General features: G+C 34.5%; 1 long non-coding RNA gene across 1 annotated transcript; it reads right to left on the reverse strand.

The window, feature by feature from the left end:
- Nucleotides 1-10,498: 10,498 nt before the first annotated feature.
- Nucleotides 10,499-12,403, reverse strand: LOC123548166 (uncharacterized). The gene is made up of 3 exons (XR_006685833.2): nucleotides 12,253-12,403; nucleotides 11,500-11,635; nucleotides 10,499-11,049 (listed from the first exon to the last, which is right to left on the reverse strand). It is a non-coding gene; the product is annotated as an uncharacterized LOC123548166 (long non-coding RNA).
- Between the last annotated feature and the right edge of the window lie 2,228 nt (nucleotides 12,404-14,631).

The following is a 14,631-nucleotide window of genomic DNA, read 5'->3' on the forward strand; positions in this document are numbered from 1 at the left end:
TATTACATTTAATTGTGTATATGGGACGACAAAGAAGAAAGTAAAAAGAAAAAAAAATTAACTTCCATTGTCGGCAGTAATGTAGTTTTCAAACTGACGGTAGATACATAACTGTTTTTCAACAGTTTACTTGCATTTCTGTAAGATGTTTATTTGTCAAGCACAATTCCTACACTTGATTTCTGGGTTGAATGATTATTCTAATAATTCTTTGTAAGTTAAAATATGGATATAAATAAAAAACCGATTAGAATAGTTCTTGCTGGAATGATTAAAAATGATTTAACGTTTGTCTCCCATATTCCTTTTATTTGTTCTTCTTTTTCTAAGTCAATAATGTAAGGGCAAGTCATAAATATAATCAGTGCTGGGTATTTACCTGTTTTCCGCATGTTTCAACCAACTTCTGAAGATGATGATAGTTCTCTAACAAATCATGACGAAAGAATCTACGCCTCATACATGGAAAAGAACTCACGACGTTACGATTGACATCACTCGGTCTTACATATTCAGCTAATCTTATAAGCGTTACATTTATTTAACTTGAACACTAGTTTCAAATTTAGTTTTACTCCATATCAGATATGTTTTTGGTATCAGATACAGAAAGTTTTCCTGTCACATGTGAACCTTTTGCTTGAAATTCAAATCGAAGTTCATGTATACCTACGAACATTAAGTTTCTTTCAAATATGTTCGACATAAACATCACTAGCTTAGGCATATCCTAAGGATATGTAGTGAACAAACGTGAATGACTAACATTATGTAGGCGAAACATTCTGCATGGAGCAAAATCGCTTTAGAAGCATACAGCGGAGCTTATAGAAAAGGATTGATTGAGTCTGTTCGTTAGAGGTCCTCATCATGCCCCATATCACCTGTGTAAGCGGAATTGTTTGTACTCTCAATGGATATATACTTTCTTCTCTCAGACTGGCTTAAAGAAGGTCGGTGATTCTACCTGGATGTCTTTTCTTATCTGAAATTTATAATAAAATGTACGTGGGGTCCTCTTCCACAATCAAAGGCTGGAAAACTACCATATGACTGTAACTGTGTCGGCGTGGCAAAGAGAAAACAAAACTTACCTTTACTTTCGGCGGTAATGTAGTTTTAAGGCTGATAATAGCTACGATACTTTTTTTCAACCGTTTATTTGCATTTCTGTAAGATGAACACGTCAAATTCCCGTGCATACTCGCCTCTTATATGGAGACAGAACTCACGACGTTACAAGAGACAAAACTTCGTTTTACGTATTCAGCTAATCGTACTTCTAACACACGTAGCAGACCAATATCAAACATGAAAATTAACAAAGTGTAGCTACAGGTGTGTGTTGTGAGAGTTGCATTGTATATTTGATCAGGCAAATATTTTCAAAGAAAAAGATGCTTTGAACAGGTCAGTGCTAATGGTATTATCGCTTTGGTTTCGAAACCCAGCTTCGGGTGTTGATATTTTCTTATTTGATGTATCTGAAATAACAAAAAGTACGTTGGTCTTCCTCCATAATCAACGGCAGGTAAGCTGTCATATGACCTATTATTGTGTAGGTGTGATAATGAATACAAGAAAAATTCACCTTTACTGTCGGCGGTTATCAAACTTGATTTCTAGGTTCAATTGTAACCGAATTAAAAACAAATACCTCGAAAGTGGTTATTTGTACATTTGAACAACTCTTGCTGTAATGATTGAAAAAATATTCAACATTTGTCTCCCATAATCGTATTGTTTGATTTTCGGTTAGCGCCATTTTTAGCTGAAAGAGTACTTACCTGTCCAGTATATGTAAAAACCAATTGTCCACATCAATGAGAGAAAGAAGACGTATGATCCCATTACGCTATGAATATATAATTATTCAATTATTTCATAATATGCATTTTTTTGAAACTATGAAACAAAGGGAAGCAATGATAAGAAGAATGAAATAAAAAAACACACAATCGTTCAATACATTATCATTTTGGAGAATACAGATCTTCATATGAATACGAAATTAAATTAATAAAACCATCATTTCCATACACCTGTGCCAGCCATATCTATAAATCAAGCATTTACCGAATATCAATATTTTCATCGGAACATAATTAAACGTTAAATTCATGAAACTCGAACCCTAGTTAAAAATTTAGTTTTACTTCATATCAGATATGCATTTGGTATCAGAGACAGTACTAAAATGCTATCATATCACACTTAACATTCAAATGGAATTCATGTATACCTAAGTGCAAATGAATCAGTTCATTTAAATCTGGTCATGATTGTATGCCATTATACACAACACAGTCTTAAGCATAATATTGGGTCATGTAGTGGTCAAAAATAACATTATATAGGCAAATAATTAAATAATTCAACATAGAACAAGAAGAGAAGACCGTGCAAGCACAGAACACAGCTAAGCAAATAAATATAGTATCGGTTTGATCTGATGGAATATGCTATTTGCTCTCAACTAGCTTAGAGAAGGCTGGTGCTTCTACCGGGGAACTTTTGTACGGTCACCACATAATAACGGCTCGTTCATGTTTTCTTGCATTTCTGTAAGACGTACACATTAAATACACAAAACGCGTACACTTGATTTCTGGTTTCAATAATTATACCGAAATAAAATAATACACTTGAAGCTATCATGTGTATATACATAACAAACTGATAAGAACAACTCATGCTTGAATAATCAGAAAATGATTACATGTTTGTCTTCCATAACCGTTTTGTTTGTTTTTAGGGTAAGAGCCGTTTTTTTAACATTTCAGTAGTTAAGTAAAGGAGAGTTGTTCCTTGATTTTTGCTCGTAAGAACCAACTTCCTCACATGAATCAGAGGAAAGAACGTATGGTTTCAGACACCATGCTTTTATCAAAATGTCACGGAAAACATACGCCTTGTACCGGGATTAAACTCATTACCTTATGATGCATAGAACTGCTCTCTCCATATTCAGTTAACCGTACTTAGAACACATGTTGCTGACCTATATTTATTGTTGATATGTTCCTCCACCTATTATTTTTATAGCTTATTTCCAACTGTTAAGATCATGGTTCCTAATGCTTTTGTAATACCAGGTATCAGCACTGGTATTTGAAATACGTCTTCAATGTAAACTTTTGTCACAAATTTGCAGCCAGATAAGAACTAAATCCCTGATCCACAATTATCATTATCAAAGCCGTGACACCTCAGACCTTGGACGGTCTGAAACTCTGACGTGTAGAGAGCTATCTTTGTAAATAGACATCCGCACTGTCCTTGGGTATATAGTTAATCTTTATCTGGTACTGCAGGTCTATCTACTCATTGTGGCCTTGCGTAGACAGAGTATGCCCATTATATCTATGAAGCTTTCCTGCTGTTTGTTAAAAAGAACTTGTTTACTTTGAAAATGATGTTTACAATAGTTTCGGATTGGTGTAAGATGGAGGGTTGGGGAAATACGAAATATGGATTGATGGTACTTGAGTTTTAGAAATTTATGGTACTTGAATGTTAGAAAGTTAAGACCCTTTCAAGTAGTTCATTTGTTTGTTTGTTTTGGGTTTAACGCCGTTTTTCAACAATATTTCAGATATGTGACGGCGATCAGTTAACCTAACCACTGTTCCTGGATTCTGTAGCAGTACAAACCTGTTCTCCGCAAGTAACTACCAACTTCTCCACATTAATCAGCGGTGGAGGACGAATGATTTCAGACACAATGTCTTTTTTTTTCAAATCGTCACGGAGAACATAGCCTCGCCAAGGGCTCGAACTCGCGAGCCCGCGATCCGTAGATTTGCGCTCTCCCTATTGTGCTAAGTGGGCGGGCTACCTTTCAAGTCAAAACCACTAAGTATATTTTTTCACTTTTGTTTCTTTTTATGAATTTTGCTGTTACAGTAAGTGTTGTTTTTTCATAATTTTATAGTCACACGGAAAATGCGCTTAACCGGGGAGCTAACGCTGAATAATATTTTAACGCTAATTACCGCTTATCAAATTATCAATTTCGAAATGAAAATGTGTGGTCTGTTTGATGTCCTGTGTACCTAATAATACACCTCATATATATATCAATATCCTTTCAAATTACGTTTGACAAGTATTAAACCGTCGTGTATTTCATGGGCAATGTTGTGACAAGTACATTCTTTCTTTGACATTGAGGGAGAAGTCGTTGACGGCTTCTAACATTCTATTCGCCGATAATGTGCAGGGCTGATGTCATTCAGAATTCAGATGAATATACATTACATAATTATATATACATGCTTATTCGTATAAAGCAGAGACGTTTATTGGTATACATTGTAAAAACTTTACACGTGATTTATACTCGTTCGAATTCTGTTTTACTTTTCAGCTGCGAAGAGAGACTTACTTACCTTCATATAATAATATGTGTCTATTAAATGAGATATATACGTTTCTTTGCCTGTAGTCAAATAAATTTTCTGAATATAGATATATAGCCTATATATTTATAGATAATTACCTGCAGTTTGTATATTTACAGCTAATAAGCATGCTGAAACTTTTATAAGCTGAGAAGTAAGTATGCATCAAGTAGCTTATTGGATTTAACGCCGTAAATATAAACTTTGCTACCTTTTAATATTAGTATGTTCCTAACACATGAATATCACTGTCTAAGGCATATCCTGATTACCAAGGGTATTAAAACAAGAAGGAGTTACCCTTTGATCAATTTGGTATGGCATGCCCTCCTGAAACAATGTATTTATTAGCCATACAGATATAACATTCTCATGTATCATATATAAGAACAATGGATGTAAGCAAGAATAATGTGGATTTAAGTGTCGTCATAATGTAGCAGCTGAATGTGTAAAAACATACAATACTCTCGATTATAGAGACATTCATATATAGGTATACGAGCCTATGTACACAGTTAATATAGTGCAACTAAAGGTTTCTGTTTCCTGAGAATTGCATGGTTATTTGATCAGCTAAATGTTTTTCAAAGATATAGATTCGTTGACCGGTTCAAATTTTATATAACCGTTCTCATTTTTCTTTACTGTGCTATACCTTTTCCGAAGCCTCTGTGCTCAAGTGGTTAAGGCCATATTGGTTTGGGTGTTGATATTTCTTCAAGCTCTCCAACTGGCTTAGAGAAAGCCGGTGGTCCAACCTAGGTGTTAATTCATGTTTAAAATAATAAAATATATGTGGGGGTCTTCCTCCATCAACAAATGCTGGAATGCTGTTATATGACCTATAATTGTGTCGGTATGATATGACAAAAATACAACAAAACTTACCTTTACTATCGGCGTTAAATTTAGTTTTGAAACTACCAGAAGCTAAATAGTCGTTTATTTTCCAGCCGTTCACGTGCATTTATGTACGATGTACATGTTAAATTCCCAAGTAAATCCCGTACACTTGATGTCTAGGTTCAGTAATAATGCCGAACTTAAATAATACCTTGGAAATTGTAATATGTATATTACGAACAAACTATTTGAACAACTCGTGCTTTAATGGTTGAAAAAGTATTCAAGGCGGCTCAATCACACCGAGCCTGCAATATTTTCGTTTTTATCGTGTTGAGCGACCTGTGAAATTTCCACTTTTCTCTATTGTATTCGTTTTATTACCTGCGGCCTGGAGGTCGAAGGTATATTGGAATGCAACAAGTAGTGTAGCACATGGGGACTGGGTGATTTCACATTACTTTTTACCGATATGCGATTGGCTTATCGCATTTATGGAACGCCGTTTCTGCAATATAGCCGGCACTCTATATGATATATAGAGCAATGTTTGTGACCTAAATTCCTCATTCATTATTTCATATAATTTATTCAAACTTTCAGCAATGATCAGTATTGATACCTAGTTGTGCATAAGGGATTTTAATTTCCTGGATTATTGTCCTGTGTTGTCTTGCTCTATACTTAGTATGTCAACGAAGTCCAGGTGAAGGCATGAATCACATTTGTGACCGCTCTAGTGAAGTATTTCAATAGTCAAGGAATGTGACCAGTTGAGCTTTTAGCTCAAAACAATAACTTTCAGAATTAAGAAAAACATATTTCATATATCTACTTATAAATCATGTAGAATTTCCTACATTTAAGCGTTATTGTATAATTAAAAAAAAGTAAGCACGTTATTCCCCATTAAGTTTCTTTTTTAGGCTGAGTGGTCACACATACATCCAGCCATTTTTCAACAGGATAGTAGCTTCTCAGCTATGTTAGGACAAGTCGTTAATAGTTTTAGGTTGAGGTAGAATGTGGGAATGGGGACTGGTGCGAGATTCAAGGATGATGGATTGTGTTTCCAAAGGATTATATAAGATGTTCTGCTGTCCATGAGCAGATTTAATCAAATCTAGCCTCAAACATTTTCATTTTGTCGTTCTGCCCCGACTGTGGAGCTTACAGTTTTTCTATTAAATAAATATAATCATTATGGAGTAATGCGCAATTAGAAGAAATCTTTACAATTTTAAATTGTTACCAGCTTTACAACATATTTCGTAATTGTTAAAATGTTTATTGTCAAACCCTGGTTTATATAACACACAATTTGAGGAATTTGCAGGTATTTGGTGGTGCGTTTTTGGAGGTGGGGAGATGAGTGGGCATTCTTTTGATAATTTTTTTGGATAAAGTATTTAGTGGCACACAGTACTTGTAATTTGCATTTCAATATGGCGAATTGCAAATCTTAGTATTTTAAACTAAGAAGTGTTACATGTGTACATATGAATGGTAATCATCATACTTTCATTTGTTCTCAAAGTGCAGTGTGTTCTCGCTTTTCTCTTAGAATTCTTTTTTATATTGTTTCTGCATGTCGGTGTGGCTATGCTACTTCAGAAAATCCACGCTGGAGTAAATTTTTTCATATTTTCAAATTATATTTAAAACATATGATGTTATATATTCATATTAAGCCATTGTTTTCATTTTAACTACGGGCTTATCCGATATAATTTTGTACAGATATAATCATGTCATGTTTTATTTTTTGTTTGTTTTTGTAGCTGTCTGTAACTTATTATTTATATTTCTTAGAACCCATGAATACATTAATAGGAAACTCAGAAAGACTACTGTAACATATATGTGTAGGGATATGACCTTCACATAACGACATGATATTGCAACATACCTTGTGTGAAAGGGCACACTCCTCTTGTATCAAATGTATGAATCGATGTAGACCTTGTGTAAATAGAGCATACCTTGTCAATTGTAGCACTGGCGTAGCTCTCGAATAAAATCTCTTCTTACATTTCACTAGACAACCAAGGTCATATAACATATGGAGGACTAAATTGATAAGAATTCGAAAGAAAATTATTGATGTTCTCCGCGTGGGGCCATTCTCCACAAAACAATCAATATAAATGATAAAATCTGTAAAAAGATCCTTTGGAAGCAAAGAATTGGCAACCAAGAAGAATAATAGCAGACTCGATTTGACTGCGTCTGTTCAAGTCATGTACAAGATATAATACAACGTACTAAAATGACTATATTATATTCAACCGGACAACATAGTCCTTGGTTTAGAAATCTACAAAAGCTATTTGTTTTTATTATCTTTAGCAGTTTATATCATCTTACTTTGGATATGTTATATTTATTAGTGAAATTGGGCCTCTGTTACCTTGACCTGTACATGAAGATCTGAACAGCAAATATTTTATGTCTCGATTCAGTCGTTCATACCTCTGTCTTCGTCAGGTCTGGTTCAACATCTCAGTCAATGCTCTGTTGTTTTCTTATGCCTGGTCGCTTTATTGACACAGCCTCTTCACCGTTTTCTTTACATTTCCATTACCTTAAATAATTAAACTGGCAGGAAATCAATATGATACATGTTTTTAATAATATAAAGTTCTTTGGGTCTTCCTCCATAAACAAATGACCTATAATTGTGTCGGTATGATATGATAAAAATACAACAAAACTAACCTTACTATTGGCGTTTATCTACTTTTGAAGCTAACAAGAGCTATTTAATAGTCGGTTTTTCTACCGTTTACGTGCCTTTATGTACGTCGTACACGTTAAATTACCAAAGTAAAACTCGCACACCTGATTTCTAGGTTTAATAGCAATTCCGAACTTAAATAATACCTAAGGGGTCATGGGTTCGAACCCCACTAGGGTCACGACCATGACTTCTCATATGACACCAGTACTCGTTTTTCCAGGAAGCGGACTCGAGAGTGGTTCCAATAAGCTTGAAGCTTTCATCACAATCGAGCTACAACAAATTAGTATAAACTAAATAACACCTCGGAAATGGTTATTTGTATATAAAGAACATACCATGTGAACAACTCTTGCTGTAATGAGAGAAAACTATTTAACGCTTGTCTCCCATATTTGTTTTATTTGTTTTCTGGTTAGCGCCATTTTGCAACAATGTAGAAGTTTTTCAGCTATGTTAGTGCAAGTCGGTAATCAGTGTTCCTAGATTCTGTAGAGGTACAAATCTGTTTTTCACGTGTAACAGCAACTTGTGCATATGAATGTGAGGAGGAAGAGGTATGATTTAAGCCACAACGTCCTCATCAAATCTTCACGGCGAACATACACCTATTGCGCGGATCAAACTTACAAGACTACACTTGACACTTAAACTTAAGTTTTAGATACAGTTTCAAAAAGCGTATGCAGCTGTCTTTAAAAACCTATTTTTTGTCTATTCATAATATAATTTACATACAAAACGTCTGTTTAAGTTTCTGACCTTAGATATGACACTTAAACGATAAAAGGCAAGGGAAGATTTCTCAAATACACAGAGCACCCCAAAACACAGCCATAGAGCCATGTATCACAAAGCAATTCCACAACCAAAAGAAGCTGTAACGGAAAAATATTGTGGACGGATTGCTTCGAAAATACAACGACAAGCACACTTTAGTTATATATGCAAAGTACAGGTAATGTGTGTGTGTGTGTGGGGGGGGGGGTTGTGGGGGCGGGTGAGGGCGGAGGGGGGAGAAGGGGTATATATGTAAACTCACTCTATATGTTGTGAATTGCGTTATATGTCTAAATGCTTATGCTATATTAGATATCTCCAGGAAAATAGACAGGGTCGCAATCCCTGATCCTCAAAATATGGTTGTAGGAAGTACTTACTGAATTTGTAAATGGTGTTTAAAATAGTTTCAGGTTGTGGTAGAATGTGGTAATGGGATAGGGTGCAAGATGCAATGATGATGGATGGTACTTACTTCCAAAGGCTATTATTGTGAAAGATGTTCTGCCGTCCATGAACAGGCTCAGTCAAACCGAGCCTGAATTATTTTCATTTTGTGTTGTGCTGAGCGAGCTATGGAGCTTCCGATTTTTCTATTCTATTTGTTATGGAGTTATGTGCAAACGTTAGTAGATAAAATCTGTTTTTACAATTTTAACTTATACTCAGCTTTAGAATGTATTTCGTAATTGTTAAACTAATTATTGTCAAACCCTGGTTTGTGAGGAATTTGCAGGTATTTTGATAGGACTGGAGGTATGTGTTTGTTGAAGGGGAGGGTGGGGGTGGGGGTGGGGTGGGGGGGGGGGGGGGGGGGGTTGAGGGTATAATTGAGCATGCTTTGACTAAAGTTATTTTGATAAAATGTTGAAATATTGAACAGCCCACAGTATTTCTAATTTGCATTTCATAATAGCATATTGCATATCTCAGTAGTTTAAACTAAGATGTATAACATCTGTACACATGAATATTATTATTATTATTATACCAGATTTGTTTAGCGCCCTTTTCATATGTTTCATATGAAATATATGTTCAACGGCGCTTTACAGTTAAACATGTGACATATCGCAGATATGTAGGAAAATCACAAAACATGACATATGCAATCATAAAACTGAAACTGAATAATTTGATTAAACACCTATTTTATAAATGATATATTCAATGGCGTTGTATATAATAATAACAACAATTATCATAACAATATCAATAATGACAATGATCATAATTACTGTCCTATTGTAACAAACAGTTATGACTGCACCCCTCCCCTTGAGGTCATTTTACCCCTATTGCCAATACCAGTGCTTAAAGCATCGGGTACGCCCAGACGAGCTGCATATAGAGGCTCAAACACCCCGGATTAATGGTGCCATCGTATACTGTATTATAAAGAAATACCACACACCACCCTACCCATAAGTGCGTTAATTAAACAAACCTTGGAAACAGAAATGTTGAAATGTGAAACATTTTACAAAAAATGTATAGTAAAGAGATCTTTGTCTGAAATTGTCAGGAAGACAATTCCATAGTTTTGCGGCGACAACTCTGAAACTTCTGTCACCGTAGGAAACCAGTCGACTTTTGTGGCACAAGGGTTGTTGTTGCACTTGCTGATCTCAGATTTCTAGCTGGCACATAAACATCCAGTAAGTCTCTCATATACACCGGCGACTGTCCATGCAAGGCCTTGAATGTTAGAATGAGAATTTTGTATTTGATTCTGTCTTGTATTTGAAGCCAATGAGACTTTGACAGCGACTGTCATACCTCTTCTTTCTGCATGAGTACTAGTCAGAACTCGTGGAAGCAGTCAATGTGAGAAGTTAACATAAATTGTAAAAACTTGCTCTACAATGGATGTAAAATAAATAAGTTTAAATTAAACTCCAGGTATATGGTGTGTAATCCTGTATTTACATACCGAATGAAGCACTGTAAAGGTTTACAAGCATCCATAATTGCCATGCAATCTTCATGTTTGGATTCGTTTTTGAACATGATTGGTAGTTGATGGACCACAGACTTTCTAGACATCTTCTCACTGAATTCATGAGGTAGATGATTGGGAAAAGGTTTCTTGGACTGTCTGAATGAAGGCATTTTGCATAGTATTCTTGAAAGCAGTACACCATAAGCATGCAGCAACATTGCTCATGTCAACAGTTGCCACTCTGCTGAATATGATGTAACTTGTGAATAAATGTAAATCTTTATGCTGTCTGTCCTTACTCAGGTGAGATGTTTTCACATATATATCCAGATTGTCTCCTGGAAGTATAAATACAAGTACATATTAAACTGACAAAAACAATAACTAAACCAACTCTAGGTACATGTACTGACAACAAAATTTCTTTCTTGGGACTATAACACAGGCAAAAAGTCTCCCAAAAGTGACATTTTTACCATTCTTACAGATAATTTGCAGGAAATCAAACAATACAAGTATTTTATACAGTTAACAAGATGTGTGTCAGATGGAACTGCAGCAGATATGGTAACATTCATACAAATAGCTTCCAGACTAAGTAGGCACCTCGTTGCCCTACTAAATGTTTCTATATATACATACCATCTTTTCTAGTACCTCTATCTTTTGTTTAAAAGCAAAGTGTGCAAGAAATTGAAACCGACCTAACAAAATAAAGAACTACTTCTTTCACTTTACACTGGCACATATAACTTACTATGGATTAGTGCAAAGAAGAAAAATCTTACCAGTAACTTTTATCAATGGATTCTTCTTTAAGTTCTCAGCAATCAATTTCTCAGATGTTGCCTGGATACTATCCAGAAGTGTAATTCTAGCAGACCATGAAAGCACCAGACCCAGCTGATTTAATCTTGTTTGTGCCTGAAATAGTTGCAAATCATGATCAATATTACTTCTTTCCTTTAAAATATCACATTTTACTGATAAGAACATAATCAAGTGTATCCATGTTAAGTATTACAATAATAATAATAATTAATTATTACATGTATTTGACAAAGGTATAGTAAAAAAGTGAAAAACAAGAACCTGTGTTAGATAAACACTTAATGCACCCCAGACTAAGTCCAAAATGAGGACAGGTCAAGGTCAAACTCAGGTCAGGTGATGTTTGATGATTGTCACAGGTTACATCTGCATTAGTATCAATCAATTATAGTAAAAAGAGTTATTGACGCTAGAGGAAGCGGTCACCTTTGGTTAACCTCATACGGACGAAGGATAGGACAATCACTATATGCCTCCAATATCAGCATTTGCCTAGGCGTTAAAAATATTTATTTATTAGAATTGTTTCATGTACATTGAACTATATTTCATTGTACAAGGAACATTTTTACCTTAATTATTTTAACTGATCTACATTTTTTGCAATCTATGCAGCTGTATGGAAGATGAACACAGCTGAAAAAATAATATTAAAATTATAGAACAATATCATGCACAAAACTTGAAAAGCTGAACTTATAATTTCTTACCTGCCACAATTTTGTGCTTAAATGCTGTCTTTTCAAAAATTGAGAAAGAAGCCAATATTAACTGTAACAAACTGAAAGTCAACAAGAAAAAAAATAAAACAACTTGAAAACAAACATTTAAGATAAGTAAACGATAAAATCACACATGCCAGGTTATGTTGTTACTTGATAGCTATATACATGTGTGTATATACACTTAGATATTGTAAAGTGATTTAACTGGGTTTTCCTCACACTTCCTCACTATAAACAATTAAACTTTTTTCAAACCTTTACTGGCTATTATGAAGAATCAATGAATAGTATAGATTGATTTATTATGAAATTACCATTTTATAAAACACTTGGCATGTGTGCATGACAAAAACTACATGTGTTTATTGTTGTTATTGTATTTATTTTTAACATATGATAAACTAAATTCCATGACAGATGTCATCACATGTAGTTGTAATCAGTATGTAATCAGTATGTATGTAAAACAAGAAGCTAAACAAGAATCTCAGCAGTCAAACATGTGAACCCTTAGAGTTTCACTGTAAATAAAAACAATTATAACTATTAAGAGATGGTGTTTTTTTTCTAAACTTTACCAATCTCCCTCTTTTTTTCAGCACACATGTTCATTTTTTATTTTTTAAAATGTTCCTGTGTTGACAGGAATATTCCATATTTTACACTCATATAAGGTTCATTTGTGTGTCAACTGTAATACTTTCATTAAACAAACGTCATGAACAGTTCAACTTACTCTCTCATCGAGGCCGCCTTTTACAGCAATGATAGTTGATATGATATGCTGAAAGATTGTCATATTTGTGCTTCATGAGAATACTGTATGCACTAGCTATAGCGGGTGAAATGGACTGTTTCATATTTTCATTTGCAGGTACGGCTACACACAGCAATACCTTTAGCAGGAAAGGGACCCTGAAACGATAATAAATGTATATGAAATATCATACATGTACCATACAAGACAAAATAATTACTTATAATTAATCAAGAATTCCTCGGTACTAGTTTTATCACAACTTTTTCCTTTAAGTTTTATTTAATAAATATACTATAAGAAACATAAAAAGTTTAACAGAGTATCACAATGTAATGTCAAAAAAATTAACCCTGCAGAAAGTTCAGCACATAAATTAATTAAATTATTTCTATTAAAAAATTCCTTGCTTTCATCAGTTACAATTACACTGCAAGGAATTGGCTGCTTTAGAAATTTTGATGGTTTGAGCAAATATGCCCCACATTTTAGACTTGGTATTATTTTTTAATTTTAATTTGTTTGTTTACAACTTAACTTGAGACTGTAAATGTGCTTACCTTTGTATCATTTCTTCTATTATCTCATCATGGAAATGATCTGCATTCTCTTCCAACCTGCTTTTGTCCCGATATTTATACAGTACTGAACCATAACTTGCTGTCCTGGATGTCAAAGAAGCCGACTCTAATCTAACTTCTTGAAGCTTTTTTGAAATGTCATCCTCACATGATGTTGCCCCCTTCAACAGTGCCTTTAAATCACTAATGAGGTGACTTTGGTCTATTGTCTGTGTATCAAGCGATTTACTGCTATAGCCATGATCTTCTGGGATGTTGGAGATGGAAGGTTTGGCAGGTAAACAGGTAGGATAACTTATCTTACTTTTACTAAATGCCACAGTTTTAGCTGGTGACTGCTGTAGTTTTAGCTGTTTTCTGGACCTGCTCACAGACCGAACATTCTCAATCTGTAGATCCACTGACTTCGGGGTCATAGGAGAAGCTACACATCTTTTTACTCTCGTGTGGGCAGCGGAAACAAACTTGTCTGCTGAACTCCTTACCAACAACAAAAATCCGTATGTCTGCTCAATTTTTTTGTAACAGTTTCGACAAATCGAAGTCTCTGAGATGTTTATTAGATCTTTAGATCTTGTAAATTGTTATTGTCCCCTAAAACTACATCAAGCTCACTTATAAAATTTTTTTGGTGGATTTACGACCATTCAGCTTAATTGACCTCGAATTTGCAGTAAAACAAACGAAACAATCTATCTGGTTTTCTTTCAGCGGCGTTCGAGAAGCCATTTTGACACGGTCGTGTGATCGATTTTATCACGTGATTTGGAACTACTTCCTGAGCCTACTACAGAGGTGAATGCTAATGTAACCGGTGTGCAAGAGAGTGAATATCAACCTGACGATTAACATTTCATAATGGATCATTTATATTTAGTATTTTATCCTTGAATATAATTATATATACAGTAGAAAATATGTGGAGAATGTAAGGATGGATTTATCGATAAAGCATGTTGCCTAACTCGGTTAGGCCTAAATCAGATTTTGTTTGTTTTCCGCTTTATTTGTTTTTATTTTTGTTCA

This window comes from Mercenaria mercenaria, chromosome 9 (assembly GCF_021730395.1).
Source record: "Mercenaria mercenaria strain notata chromosome 9, MADL_Memer_1, whole genome shotgun sequence".
Classification (NCBI taxonomy): Eukaryota; Metazoa; Mollusca; class Bivalvia; order Venerida; family Veneridae; genus Mercenaria; species Mercenaria mercenaria.